Source organism: Podarcis bocagei (assembly GCF_964188305.1).
Source record: "Podarcis bocagei genome assembly, chromosome: 6".
Lineage (NCBI taxonomy): Eukaryota > Metazoa > Chordata > Lepidosauria > Squamata > Lacertidae > Podarcis > Podarcis bocagei.
Window position 1 is genome coordinate 81,542,647 of NC_138130.1, and position 13,491 is coordinate 81,556,137.

A 13,491-nucleotide genomic window follows, 5' to 3' on the forward strand; every position below is an offset into this window, starting at 1 on the left:
CAAAGTAAACGGAAGCTGATCTAACCTACATTCTGTGGTTTTGTTGTCATCTGTTAAAAAGAAACAAAACACATTTTATCTTCTATGAGAAGTAGTGTGCTGACTGAATAGCTCGGTGCATAGGATCCGACTCCTAGGGGCCATGGGGGCTTCAAGCCCCGCAATAAAATATTTGAGGGGGCTGGGTCCCCACAAAATGGATGGGTATTGCCATTCAATGGTGAGCACACACCGTATCATGTGATCAATTCTGCGGGGCAGGGCTTATCTGGGTCCCCACAATATTCAAGTTGGCACCCTTGGCTCGGTGTCATTCTCATGAATGAGCAGGAGTATATCAGGGAAGGTGTATGACCAGAGTTTCTCACTCACTACATATATGTGCCTGCTTTTGATCCTCTTTATGAATCTTGCTGCCCAGCTCCCTTGTTGCATGTTCCATTGTTGGATGCAAAGTGCCGAACTTCTGGAATTGATTCTCCAATCTCTCCACCCCTTCTTGCATTGTCCATTAAGCTCTGTTTGCGCCCATTTCACTATATCCGGGATCTGAAAAAATGATATTAACTGACCTCAGCCAATCCCTGAGGACCATGTCTGGTTTGTTTGCTCTCAGCTCAAGTCCCTGTGTTTCTCAGGGCAGGCCAAACAATGAAGTATGCATTCAGCAGCACTTAGGTAAAAATTAAGTCCAGTCGCGGACGACTCTGGGGTTGCGGTGCTCATCTCGTTTTATTGGCCGAGGGAGCCGGCGTACAGCTTCTGGGTCATGTGGCCAGCATGACTAAGTCGCTTCTGGTGAACCAGAGCAGTGCACGGAAACGCCGTTTACCTTCCCGCAGGAGCGGTACCTATTTATCTACTTGCACTTGATTTGCTTTCGAACTGCTAGGTTGACAGGAGCAGGGACCGAGCAATGGGAGCTCACCCTGTAACGGGGATTTGAACCGCCGACCTTCTGATTGGCAAGCCCTAGGCTCTGTGGTTTAACCCACAGCGCCACCCGCATCCAGGCCAAACAAGGAAGTATCCATTCAGCTGCACTTAGCACCAGACAAATATATCGCATAGGTGTATATAAAAAGTATGACATTCTTACAAAACAAAGAATATGATGTTCGCTACTGCACTCTGTTGTCCTTTGGTAAATTTAGCTGATTGTCATATATAGAGCAAGTATAAAATTCTATCATGTGTCTCTGCAGGACTAATCTCTGGGCATTTGTCTGTTTTGTTAAAGCAAAATCAAATTCCATTGCTGGCTGTAATGAGAGCCCCTGCCTGCAAAGCTATTATAAGATTTGCTAGCTAATGTTTTCATTGGCCACTGGCAGAGGCAATGACATAAACAAGACTGAAAGAAGATAACAGGACTTACACTATAACTGCACATGGGCCAGGAAGCATGTTGTACCAGAGTTCAGTACAGCAGGGTTTCATGGACACACCACAATGCTCATTTTAGCCAAATGCTACACTAATGGTAAACCCTGCGTGCCTTCAGCCACATGGGAACCGAAGAGGCACCAAAGAGTGAATGTTGAATGTGCATGCATGGTATTTCCCACTCACTGAATTTTAATGCAAGTGCAATACCCATTCATTAATTCATTTAAAGAAAATTTCTAAGGCAACCTATATTCCACTGTGGTGTACAATAACAACAACACCAGTTAAGAAGACCAAAACATAATTCACCATAAAACAACAACAGAAACCAAACAGAATATAGACCAAGATGCCTGAAGAATGCCTGGGCAAACAAGAAAATATCCCCCAACATTGTAATGCAACCCTTGCACACTCTTTTAGCATTGTGGCACCGTTTCTCAGGAATTTTCTTCCTCTAAATATGAAGATAGCTCCAATGTTATGTTTTTGACACTTGATGGACATTTTTCTTCCCCTCTCACCAAGCCTTTTCACATAACCTTCCACCTTATTTCAGTGGCTTTTAATTATTCTTGGTTTCATATTCTTAACTTTGTTTTATGACTTGTATTCTTTTCCCTGTTCAATTTTTGTATACATCGTTTGGGGGTTTTTTGCATGTAGAGAGTTACACACACACACACACACACACACACACACACACACACACTATTGACACCAGTGAAGCCTCTCTACGGAGGCTATTCCAAAGTTTGGATGTGACCACCAAACTCTCCTTTATACAAGCATGGCACACATCCACCAAATGATGGCATGCACTGCAAGTATACCTAAGAGGTAAGTAAAGAGTCCTCAAATCTTAAAATAGTAGTCACATTTACAGTTTGAACTGCAAAGCCAGCAATAAATGCATAACTGTCACTTTGAACAACGAGCTGCATGCTCAGTGTTTGTGTCATTTGTTGTCTTCCTGCTGACTCTAAAGAATGCATCTTGTTGACATGGTGGCAGTCTTCAGAGGTAAGCATTCTGCACACCGACTTTACTTGTTTTTAAGATGATTCCTTTTAGAGGTGGGAAAGGTTTCTACAAAAGCCCATAAGGATTCAGCCCCGACTACCTGAGAAGCCTTTGAAAACCTCGAAGAAATAACATCCACAAACTTTCCAGGCACTGCAATGAATATGAGAAGAGCCTGCTAGATCAGACCAAAGAGTTGTACTGTATTATGTTTTCCATAGCAGCCAGCCAAATGCATCTGAGAAAATCATAAAAGGGTATGAAGGCAACAACCTTAATCTATTCTCCCCAGCAAATGTCATGGTGGTGATCTGCCTCTGGATACGCAAATTCCATAAAAACCACCATGATTCATAGTCATTGACAGATTTCTGTTCTATCTTCTGCCAAACCGTTCTTTGTCCTGGGGTATTTCTCCCAGGTATCAAATAAACTTCACTTTCACGTAATTTAAACCCATTAATTATTGTCCCATCCTTGTTTTTCTAAAATCAGGGATTAGGAAGGTGTGGCCTTCCAGTTGCAGCTTCCCCTCTCACCATCATTCCTGACTATTGGGCATGTTGGCTGGGGCTGATGGGAATTGGAGTCCCAGCAACAGCTGGAAGACCACAGGATTGCTTTAAGTGGAGCAGAGATCAGCAACCTAAGGCCCATGGGCTGGAAGTGGCCCATGAGCTGCCCCCGAACCGAGCCGCCCGCTCGATGAGTCCCCGCCTGCTGCACTAAACTGGCGCAATTCGGCACAGGGACTTTCTTCCACTGCTCTGGAAATCGCTTCTGCGCATGCCCAGACGCCAAAAATCGCTTCTGCGCATGCACAATTTCCGGGCATGCACAGACATGATTTCCGCCGTCGCGCTGCACTGGCCCAGCCCACAGAGGATATCCGCGGGAGTGATCTGCGCATGCCCGGTAAGCCTTGCTGACCCCTGAGTTAGAGCAACTGTTCAACCAAAATCTTCCATTCCTGGGCAAGGTGATTGAGCGGGTGGTTGCTGAACAACTCCAGCCATGCCTGGAAGATGTGGACCATTTGGATCCCTTCAGGCCCCATCATCGGAATCCTAGGAACTGCCGTCCCCCCCTAAAAGAGCTACAGTTCCCAGCACCTTAAAAACTACAGTTTTTGGGGTGCCAACTTGACTAAAATATTGAGAGGGGTAAGCCATGTGTCACATAATCCCTCACAAGATGTGGTGCATGCAAACCATTTAAATGGCAATGCCCATCAACTTTTTTTTGGGGGGCGGCCTTCTCAAATATCTTCTTAGAGGGCGCCGAAGTGACCTTGGCCCCTAGGAATTGGCTCCTGTGGTTTGCAGGATTCATTTCAGGGGTGGACTTTGGTCTTTCAAATTTCAGCAGCGCCCTGTGCAAGGCCAAATTCTGGCACCCCCTGCCTCTCTGTGAACCGCCCTGAGACCTCCAGGTATAGGGTGGTATATAAATTCAATAAATAATAATAATAATTCACTATGTCATAGTTGTGGTGCGCTGCAGCACCCCCTACGCTCAGCACACAGTGTGGCAGAATGTCCTGTAAGACATTCCCTTGCTGACTTTAAGAGACAAGCAGGTGAGGAAATGTCCTAACATACATTCCGGGACCTTCAGATATCACACAGAATCAGCATTAGTTTTCCTCTGGAAGGACTTGGCATTTCTCCTGTAAAAATGTAAACAATCCTCAGTAGTCGAGCCAGCAACAACACAGAAGAAATTTATGAAAAACCTGGTTTAACCAATGCCACAAAGGAAGATGTAGGAGGAGAAACAGCTGGGCTTGCAAATCAGACACAACAGGAGCAATATGTGTCCAACCATCTGCAAACGAACACAGAGTGCCTGAACTGAAATGCTTTCATCAACTGGCAAGAACTGGCAAGCATCCAAAATCAGGGATCTCCAAAATCTAAACTTCGAAAATGTTTTCAAAACACTCTCTCTCTCTCTCTCTCTCTCTCTCTCTCTCTCTCTCTCTCTCTCTCCAGAAAGGAACATTTCTCAACCCAGCAAACAGACATGCTGTTTTCTGTCAAAATGCGATCAGAATACCAACTCCCTTGCTGTAATTTTATTGTGAACATCTAAAGTGCAGATCCTGGAACAGCAATAGACCCCATTTTCACTTGACATCCTCATACATAATTTACCTTTGAAAATGAGTGTCACAATATGCACATATATAAAGTGGGAAAGAAAGCCCTGTTATCTATAATGAGTTTTTAACAGTTCATGGTGGGATGCAAATTTATGAGTACGTATACAAGATGCTACTTGGTAAATGACAGAAGTGTTTATTAAAAGTGCTGGAGAGATAACTCTGGAATATTTTAAGGCATATATTTCTCCCTCTAATGGGCAAATGGCAGCTCAGTCCAGTTTGAACTGCACCAGAATGGGGAAGATGGTAGTCGTGAAGGTGTGGATGAGGCCTACTTGCTCTTTCCTGTTACCTCCCTCCATCCTCATGCCAGTTATTTTAGTGCCTTTGTGCTCATTTGCCAGAAGGCAGACGCAGATTTCAGTGGCTAATGATTGCTGCTGCCTGTGACGGCTACGCTCTGCCTCCATGGTTGGAGGCAGTAATGCTTCTCAATCCCAGCTGCAGGAAACCACAGGAGAAGAGAGAGAGTGCTCTTGTGTGTGAACCCTGCTTGTGGGTTTCACACAGGTTGGCCACTGTGAGAACAGGATGTTGGATTAAATGGGTCATTGTTCTGACCCACCAGGTTACGTTCCTATGTTTAATACTAATTGGCCTAAACACTGCCTGAGTTAGTGGCTTGCTCTTTTTAGAATGATAGAACTGTAGAGTTGGAAGGGACCCAAGGGTCATCTAGTCCAACCCTCTGCAGTGCAGGAATCTAAGTTAAAGCATCCATGGCAGATGGCCATCCAACCTCTGCTTAAAAACCTCCAAGGAAAGAGAGTCCACAACCTCCAGAGGGAGGTTAAAAAAATTAGAGTTGGACATTCAGGGAAGGGGAGAGGACCTGTACATACCACTAAAGTTGGGGAGGAGATTAATTTCAGTTTGCATTTTAATGGGAACCCACCTAGTTCACATTTCCCAAACCTGAGAGGCGAAGAGATGGCACCTTTACACTGGAATGCTGTGCTCTCAAGAGTCTGCGAACTGCCATTCCAAGTACAGATAGGTAGCCGTGTTGGTCTGCCATAGTCAAAATAAAAAAATTCCTTCCAGTAGCACCTTAAAGACCAACTAAGTTAGTTCTTGGTATGAGCTTTCGTGTGCATGCACTCTTCTTCAGATACTTCAGCACACGAAAGCTCATAGCAAGAACTAACTTAGTTGGTCTTTAAGGTGCTACTGGAAGGAATTTTTTTATTTTGCCATTCCAAGATTCAAGTTCAGACATAATCAATGCAGACTTTATAAAATGCAAGCTGCTCCAAAATGTTTCAGGATTTAGAGGTGGAGGGAAAAATTAGTTGGGAGGTCTTTTCCTTAGAACAGGGGTGGCCAGCTCCCAAGAGTCTGCAATCTACTCACAGAATTAAAAACTGGTAGTGATCTACCCCCTTTTTTGGGGGGGGGGGGTCAGGTCAAAGTTGTTGAGCCTTTTTTAGGGAGGAGGAAAGCCTTACGGGGAACAGCCTCTAACCAACAGATCACTGGGGAAACAAATAACCTCACTGAGTAAACTCGGATTCTATTTTACCAACGCTAAGGAAAGGGACCCAGCGATCGACCATGATCTACCAAAACCTCCCAGGGATCTACCAGTAGATCGTGATCGCCCTATTGGACATCCCTGCCTTAGAACAGTCTGGAGCTGAACTGTTACCAAATCAAAGAATTTCATTTAGAGATTGATCCTTTCTAGGCAAAGTTTGGCTGCATAATGCATAGCTCACCTTGCTGTGGGCCTCTCTGAAGCTATGAAGTGTTTTTCCTTTGAAGATGTATTCTGGATATTTGCAGTGTGGTTTTGGTTTTTTTGGTTTTCAGTCTTGACTGGGAAACAGGAAGGACAACAACAAGATACTTAAATGGGATGTGTTTGGCTCTCTCGGGTCTCAACACCTGTGTGCTACAAGAACACGAAGTAGCAGATTGTTTTAAGTGTTTTACATTCCTTTTGTACAGGTTTAAAATGATTATACAAGGTGCCAAAATGGTTGTAGTGGCTAGACAGGTGCAAATGATTTCAGGATTTTTAGAGCCAAGTTGCAAGAGGTAGACCAGCACACCTAAGCTATGGTGTATATATAAGGTCTGGTTCCTAAGAAGTTATAAGCCAAGAGAGACAGCTAAGGAAAGAGCAATATATGGAGCAGCTGGATAGCCGACAAGGAAACTGCAATAAAATGCCCACAAGGTTGGCAAGCCAGTTGGGTGGCAATGCTAAGCCACCATGCCTTGTTCATGACCAAACCTCTTGAAGAAGCTTAAAGGCACACATGGAAACCAGATGAAGACACTATTTGCTCATCACCAACTGAGTACCTAAAGGGAATCAGTGGATGAGGACCGCTGGAGATGACCACACCATGCACCCCCCAAATGCTCTAAACCAGAGAAGGGGGAGCTATAGTCCTTGAGACATTGGTGGACGATAACTCCCATCATCCCTGAGCATTAGCCATGCTGGCTGGGGCTGATGGGATTCCAACATGGTCCTCACACCTTGCTATAGATTGTTGGGCTGCCCTAAGACACCACTGCTTCCACAGATATTTATTTATTTTATTTCTATACCGCCCTTCATCATTTACAATATAAAAACACAAAAATGCATAACAAAGTAACAAACAAAGCAATGCAAACCCCCTTTAAAAGGCCATTGTGTGTTTAATTAGCCAAAGGCCTGGGAGAAAATGAATGTTTTCACCTGGCGCCTAAAGATTTGTAATGAAGGTATGCATTCACACTTTGCTATAAGACAGCAGTTGACCTTACAGTGAACGAAGGAAGTTGTAAGGAGCAGGAGTCAGTCTGAGCACTATCTCATGAGTATGAGAGAAAGAGAAAATGCTTTGCACAGAATGGCTGGGAGCTTTACAGAAACTAGTTTTAAAACTGGAAGAGCTAGTGGCTACAGTGGTGGAATGTCAACAGCTCAAGAGCTTAAAGATTTACACTGGTTATGTTCATATCCAAGCTTTAAAGGCTATGCCTCCTTGGTTTCTGTTTCAGAAAAGCAAGACTTTCTCAAAATGAAACAGATGATTGCACTTTTTCTTCTTTTTAGGTGTGCAAACTACTACTATCCAAAGCCATTCGGGGCTTACAAAACACAGTTTTCCCTCCCCGCCCCCAGGGTAAAATAACAGTATTTCCCTCTTTTGTTAGTAATCTTGCACAGTAATGGGAAATCGAGATATAAATTGACCTGCTATTATCCTAGAAATATATACTTGGAACGAGCTCAGTATATATTTTTTCAGCATGTCAAATGGGTTGGTTTCACTTTTTGCTTTACTTTGCTTTGTCTTGTCATTGACAGGAGTTCATAGTCCATTTTATGTTTATACTGTCATAGTCAACAACGCTTAAAGAGACAGTCTAGGCTTCAAACAATGCCTGCTAAGATGAGGACAGGGAATCTACAGCCCTCCAGATACTGCTGGACACAATTCCTATAATTCCTGGGCCTGGTGGGAGCTGTGGTCCAACACTCTCAGGAGGCACATTTGTTCCTAAGCCATGCCTAAGAGGCTCACAGACTAATTTCAGGTAAAACAACTAAGAATATGAAGACCGTAGGCCAGAAACCACAATTAGGTCTGATGTAAGGTGGATCACAACAGGAGCATGACCACCATACCGAAAAAAAGAAAAGAAGAAGGGAGGAAATGCATGTTTGGACTAAAAAACAGGTCTGAAAAGACTGAGGGAGACTATTGGTGCAGATTAACTTTCCCTGCAGTGAAAGTGAGCTAGGTTGATACAGGTACACTCTCTGCTCAAGGAGTCTGTTTGGGGGGGGGGGGAATCAAGATATGACCAAGTGTTCTTTAAGTGGATCATGCAAACAGTATAGAGTGACTTATCTCAATATGAAATCATTACAGGTCTGAAATAAGTATTGCACACCTAATTCCTTTGCAGGAAAACTGACAGGGCTTGATGGTTTCATCATTTTCAGTGATGTGCATTGCAAAATAAAAATACAAGTCAGTTTCCACCTCTAGAGGACTTCCTGTTCCTCCTTTTCTGACAGTTGTGTGGAATGCCTTAAGTCATCAAATTGATTATTGTTGTTTCCCATATCTCATGATCTTAAACCAAGAGTAACCACAGAGCTAGCCACTCTGGGATATAAAATCTAGTGTCTTGATCATGCATTTTTATGCTTCCAGGTGGGACTTTGATCTTAAGGCAGACTGGATAATGAATAGCTATAGCGTGGCATCTATCGACCCTGCAGTGGGGTACATGTTTAATGCCTTGACTCCCATTCAACTCGCAGCAAAAAGATGACCAACAGGGGACTAGCCATCTCAAAACTGGTGTCATGAGGAAGCTGAATCTCTGCTACCAGAATACCAAGTAAAAATGATTGGTTCTGCTTTTGATTAATATGAACCCAAATGGAAAATATGAATTACAATGAAATGACTAAAATAAGCTCATTGAACCTCTCCCATAATATGGCTTTATGCTATATCTATATGAACACTGATGATTTAGGTGCTTTCCAGATAAAATAATAAGTGGCATCTGATTTTGAAAATGGTCTGTGAAACTTAACAACACTGAGCTGTAGTGAGGCAATTGCTGTGCAATTTATAGCTTCCAGGGAGACTTGTGTTTATATCAGATTCTACTGTGATAGCAAAATGAAATTGCAATGTGGTTGTTCATGTGTGAGGGAAGCTGTGATTTCATTTTGCAACAGCCTTCATGGGGGTTGCAATACACAGAATCCCAAAATGGTAGAGTGGGAAGGAACCCAAAGGGTCATCTAGTCCACCCAACCCCCTGCAATCCTTAGGTTGTATACAGACATAATTGCAAACCATGATTTCTAAATTCAAACCTTGGCTCAGCATTATGTATGAATCTACATGAGCTTACAAACCATGTGCTCTATTTTATGTAGCCATGACTAGAGAGGTGACCTTCTTTGTCCATGAACCCCACATCCATGAAATGTCCTCTGTTCTTTCTTTGTTCTTGTGCATGGTCCCACACCTAACTCACACATTCAACAGCTTAACAATTTAAAATAAAATAACAGTCCACTTCTTTTGATTCAGAGGGAGCTCATTTACCTGGACCAACCCTGGAAACCTCTCTAGACTAGTCCATCAAAATTAAAAAGTGGGGTGGTTGAAGGCTCAAAGTAGACCAGAAGTGAGGTGCATGCTGGGCCCTTCTGCAGCCAGGCTCCACCCATTCCCAGCTTGCACTGCTACTCCTCCTCTCATATACACAAGGAACACCTGCTTTAATCTCAGAATAAGGCTGGTGAACCTGTGGCTCTTCAAGATGTTGTTGAACTTCAACTCCCATCAGCCCCAGCCAGCATAGTCAATGGTCAGGAATGATGGAGGTTGTAGCCTTGCAACACCTGGCTGGTCACAGATTCCCCATCCCTGTAAAGAATAGAGTTTATGTTTATGTATTTATTCACTACATTTATATAGCCACCCCACTACATTCTTCAAGGTAGCTTAATAATAATAATAATAATAATAATAATAATAATAATAATAATAATAATAATAATAATTTGAAACTATGCCTAGCATTGACACTGATCAGCGAGTCAAGGGAAACATCTTGTTGAATGGCCACTCTTTCTTTCTGTGTTAACAAATCCTGAAAATATTTTTTGCCCTTGCTGTAGAAGTTTTGCTTCTACATTAAAAAACAAAAACAAAACATGTTTGTACCATCCGTTATCTTTTTACATGATAGCCAAACTTACATTGTAAAAAAACACAGAGTATATAATAGATGCACAATTGTGAATTATTTTTAGAATGGGGGAGGGGAGGGAAACTGCCTCAGGAATAGGTTTGATTGTATCGAAGACAGCTGGCTCAAAAGAAAGGTGAAAACTGTAAATAAGAACCTAAGCGACAGTTCCCATTCATTGTACCTGCTGTTGTATTAGCAACAATGTTCTTTTTAAATGGTAGTCTGTGAGCAGAATAGCATCACATCTCTTCTTCTGCCTAACCCCAACCTTTGGGGCAGTGAAAAGCTTCTTGCAATTGTTGTGTATTATTACCCAAAGGGGTAGTTAAATGCTGGACAGTTATAAGATGAATGGTCTGAGAAACGGTAATCATCACCTCTGTTAAATACATCAGTACAGTTTAATGAATTCATAATAAAAGATACAAATTAGGATTGTGAGGAGGCTCCTTATAAACCACTCTTGGAAGAATGCACACGGAAGAAGTTTGCCTTTGATTCATGTTTTTTGGTTACTCAGGTAATGAGGGGGTGCTGGCTTTCAAATGGCAAGACTGGTAGAAGAGTTGTACCTCTGGCATCACAACCATACTTTGGAGGGTGGGGGAGGAGGACAAAGTGAAATATAACATTGGAAGAAAATTCTTCTCCCTCTCTCAGAACACTGGAACTCATGGACAGCCAGTGAAGCTGAGTGTTGGAAGATTCAGGATGGATAAAAGAAAGTCCTTCCTCATGTAGTGCATCGTTAAACTATAGAACTCTCTCCTGCAAGAGGCAGTGATGGCCACCAAATGGGATGGCTTTAAAAGAGATTTGGACAAAAGGCTATCAATGGCTACTAGCCATAATGGCTATGCTTTGCCTCCACAGTCCAAAGCAGTAGTGCTTCTGAGTACCAGCTACTGGAAGCCACAAGAGGGAAGAGTGGTCTTGTCCCCAAGTCCTGCTTGTTGGTTTCCCCAGAGCAGGCATCTCCAAACTTGGCCCTCCAGCTGTTTTAGGACAACAATTCCCATCATTCCTGACCACTAGTCCTGTTAGCTAGGGATGATGGGAGTTGTAGTCCCAAAACAGCTGGAGGGCAGAGTTTGGGGATGCCTGCCCCAGAGGTATCTAGGTAGTCAATGTGAGAACAGGATCCTGGACTAGATGGGCCATTGGCCTGATCCAGCAGGCTCTTCTTATGTTCAATCTCAGACAAAACTGAGAGCTAGTACAGCAGAGTGGATAGCATGTAAAAACTATTTAGTGCTTTTTTAAAAAGAAAAAGGTTGTTGGTACTCACCATGAAGTTGTTATAGTAAGTACCACACTTTTAACAGGTGTGTGTGTGTGTGTGTCCCAGTACTGTGTACCCTTGAGTACCTCCGGGGGGGACACTGAGTATAATGTTGCAAGGAGCAAGTTGGGTTCCCTATAGGCATCTGGTTGCTCATTTCTGAATCCTTGTCCACCTCCACAATATCCTTTTCAAAGTGAGATGACCAGAGCTGCATGCAATATTCCAAGGGTGGTTTCACTGTCAATAAGTATACATTATTATATCAACAGTTTTATTCTCAGTCCCTTTCGTAATGATGCCTAACATGGAATTCACCATTTTGCCACTGCATCCTGGATCTGCAAAGGTTGGAGCCCATTGGAATAGGGCATACAAGGAAAAATGTTCATAATAAATTTCCTTTAGACAAACTATAAAAAAGACCTTCAGTGACAAATCCCAGCAGCTTCACTGCTAGACGCACTTAATGCTTAAGAGGGGCTTGGATCCCTAGAACATTCCTCACAGCTTAGGAGAAAGGAACAATGGGATGCCAGAGGATATGGCTCCTATTCTTTTATATAACTAAATTCAGGTTAGCTTTGAAGATTAGAGGTGAATAAAAACATAATACATGTATATTGGTTTCAAAGGGCTAGGCAATGAAGAAAGGTGCAAAAGGCTGCTATTAAGGAATTTTCAAAATATGGCTCAATGTCTTCTGGCAGCAGAAAGGAAATCCCATTAAGAGAAAAGCATAGATGATAAAAGAAGTGAGAGCAGCTTAACTTACCAGTATTAACATCATTAAAGGAGTTAATTATCAGTATATATCATATTTATTTATTTAGCTGCTTCTACTGCAGCTAATACATAAATGAAGCAGTCCAGAACAAAGCTTTTCTTAAGCTGAGAGGTGTTTTTTTTAAAAAGCATCCAGAGCAGTTCATAGTTGGTTAAAAGAAAGTGGTTTATAGATCTAATTATGGCTGCAAAGCTATGTTGCTGATGGCCAAGGGAATCATAAAATTGGAGCAAATTCAAAAATAATTATCTTGAGGGGACTGAGTGGTGGATTTATGGTTTGAAGGGAACTCTCCTCAACTGTTGGGGGGTGCTATTTGTTCACCTAAGTAATTGCGGCAATGACAAAATCATAATAATATTTTGCATGACCTGCAAAATAACAATACTGTCTTACTCAAATAAGTAGTTGAAGCTGTAAGATGCAAATCTCATCTCTGTCTGGGATACAGTGGGGGGCAGTATGATTTTGCTGAAGTATTTGTTCAGCTGACCAGGAATATCTGTAGGAAGTTGTCAGGGAACTGCCATCAGAGCATCAGGTGGTGGAGGGACTCAGGCAGGATGAAAGAGACTCAACTGCTGAAGCAGGGACCAGCAGGGGGAGGAGTGGGTCTCTGAGGGAATGCGAGCAGGAGGGAGGGCTCAGGGAGGCTTCCAGCGAAAACAGTGGGGAGGTATCGGAGTCTCCCATAGGGAGACCCATACCTCGCAGGAAACTGTCACGCCGTGAGTCCAGGAGACGCGTTTCCGTTAAGGAACTTCTTTGTTGGAAACGCTTCCGCAGACAGCCACTGTCGGACTCTACTAGTGACTAGAGCAGACATGTCTGAGGAGCTCCGTCACACACGGAGGTTTGTGGGGGCGCACAAACTCTGAGGGAGCACGTTTTCACGCACAAGCAGCTAATCAAACCCTCACAGCAGTCCGACAGTCTTTGTACGCTGCCTGTGCAAGAGAAGGCATCATGAGCGAACCAACCGGAACCGGAGGAGCAGGGGCTGGAGCTGGTCCAAGCTTGGAAGATAGATACCGAGCGTTGGAGGTTCAACTGGCCCTGCAGACGGCGAGGCTGGAGGAGAGAAGGGCTCAGGATGCAGACAAGAAGGGG

The 13,491-nt window shown here is 43.3% G+C and overlaps 1 protein-coding gene across 3 annotated transcripts in view; it reads right to left on the reverse strand.

Annotated features, from left to right (window-relative positions):
• Positions 1-13,491, reverse strand: part of MTUS2 (microtubule associated scaffold protein 2) — a 321,603-nt gene that overhangs the window by 261,921 nt on the left and 46,191 nt on the right. The gene's annotated exons all lie outside the window — the stretch shown is intronic.